Genomic DNA, 1,751 nt, shown 5'->3' with positions numbered 1-1,751 from the left:
TCCCTTAACATAGACAAATGATATGTATTGCGAATACATAGAAAGAAGGATCCTTTATTGTATGATTATATGATAGCGGAACAAACACTGGTAGCAGTTACTTATGTAAAATATCTGGGAGTATGCGTGGGGAACGATTTGAAGTGGAATGATCAATAAAATTAATTGTTGGTAAGGCGGGTACCAGGTTGAGATTCATTGGGAGAGTGCTTAGAAAATGTAGTCCACCAACAAAGGAGGTGGCTTACAAAACACTCGTTCGACCTATACTTGAGTATTGCTCATCAGTGTGGGATCCATGCCAGATCGGGTTGACGGAGGAGATAGAGAAGATCCAAAGAAGAGCGGCGCGTTTCGTCACAGGATTATTTGGTAACCGTGATAGCGTTACGGAGATGTTTAACCAACTCAAGTGGCAGACTCTGCAAGAGAGGCGCTCTGCAACGCGGTGTAGCTTGCTCGCCAGGTTTCGAGAGGGTGCGTTTCTGGATGAGGTATTGAATATATTGCTTCCCCCTACTTATACCTCCCGAGGAGATCACGAATGTAAAATTAGAGAGATTAGAGCGCGCACGGAGGCTTTCAGACAGTCGTTCTTCCCGCTAACCATACGCGACTGGAACAGGGAAGGGAGGTAATGACAGTGGCACGTAAAGTGCCCTCCGCCACACACCGTTGGGTGGCTTGCGGAGTATAAATGTAGATGTAGATGGAGATCAATTCATATCTTGAGCTTATTTTCCTCTTAAATCGCCATTATAAGCTGAAGATATAAAGTTTTTGTTGGGGAGGGCACTGGACTTGGTAGCTTGTGCAGCAGTATCAACCATAGTGCTGCGGGCAGCAGTATCAACCATATTGCTGCGGTGGTGTAATGGTCAGCATTCGTGCCTAGTAGGCAAGATGATCCGGGTTTGAGCCCCACCTGTAGTACAAATTTTAATACATTTCTTCAGCTTCCATAATTTTCGTAGGTTTAGGAAAGGTTGGGAACGACTGCGTAAACAGTATAGAAGCTGTCACAGCAGAAATGGACATTTCAGACGTTTCAGCGTGTTCTAACGGCGACTTGTCAGCGGGCGTCACCTGAGCAACAGACCCACAACGGACATTTCAGCCCTTCCTACATCTTCCCATGTTCATGGTTGGTGCTGTGATTCTGCAGTGAAAACGCGAAGTAAGAACCACAGCAAAACCGGGACCAGACAGACCTCACGTACAGACGAACAGGGACCGTCGACCACACCGGAAGGCATTGGCAAGAATCTCACGAAATCAGCAGAAAGCAGCACCTGTATATTCCAAAGTGCTACGAGCAGACCAGTTCGAAATAATGGGTTACAATGATGGAGCAGCTCCTCTTGAGCGACACATCCCAGCTGTCAATGGAAAGCGACGCTTGAGGTGGTGTAGAGAGGGACGCCACTCGAGAGTTGATGACAGGAAGGAGGATGATCTGGAGTGATGATCAGCCTATGGGAATATATTGGAATCGTGTTCAATGGCTGGAGAAAGTAAGCTGACATGAAGTGTGATGCCAAATATAGAGGAAGTTGTGTTACAGTAGGTTGGTGTTTTTCGCGTTTAGGATGTGGTCCCCTTACAGTGCCTAAGATAACTCCAAATAGAGAAGGATATAAACACATTTTACACGATAGTGCGCTACGTACATTAGAGGAACAGTCCGGAGACGATGATTGTATCACCATTACAGTGTTCCCCGTCTCAGAGCAGTATCTGCTTCTCTTCCG

Source organism: Schistocerca nitens, chromosome 12 (genome assembly GCF_023898315.1).
Source record: "Schistocerca nitens isolate TAMUIC-IGC-003100 chromosome 12, iqSchNite1.1, whole genome shotgun sequence".
Lineage (NCBI taxonomy): Eukaryota > Metazoa > Arthropoda > Insecta > Orthoptera > Acrididae > Schistocerca > Schistocerca nitens.
Note: the sequence above shows the minus strand (reverse complement) of the source record.